Source organism: Diachasma alloeum, unplaced genomic scaffold (genome assembly GCF_001412515.2).
Source record: "Diachasma alloeum isolate Michigan unplaced genomic scaffold, Dall2.0 Dall_scaffold_00590, whole genome shotgun sequence".
Classification (NCBI taxonomy): Eukaryota; Metazoa; Arthropoda; class Insecta; order Hymenoptera; family Braconidae; genus Diachasma; species Diachasma alloeum.
In genome coordinates this window covers 187,568-187,941 of record NW_021680722.1, presented here as the reverse complement: position 1 = coordinate 187,941, position 374 = coordinate 187,568, and positions in this window count along the sequence as shown.

Genomic DNA, 374 nt, shown 5'->3' with positions numbered 1-374 from the left:
TGAAAGACGGTTTATTGATGGGGAATTCAATTCTCTGTCGAACTGCAGTTTTTTCATCCCTTAATCTCAATTAGGAGGGGAGAGGTGAATTTTTAATTCGCGGGCGAATAGTGAAAAGTCAGTGTGCGCTGCCAAAGAATTATTTTTCTTACTGGCCTCTGAGTTTCGTGGCAGTTTACATTTTTTGTTACAAAGTTTAAGGGATGAAAGACGGTTAATTAATGGAGAATTTAATTCTCCGTCGAATTGCTTTTTTTCATCCCTTAATGTTAATTAGGAGGGCAGAAACGAATTTTTAATTCGCGGGCGAATAGTGAAAAATCAGTGTCCGCCGCGAAAAAATTATTTTTCTTACTGGCCCATGACTTCCATGG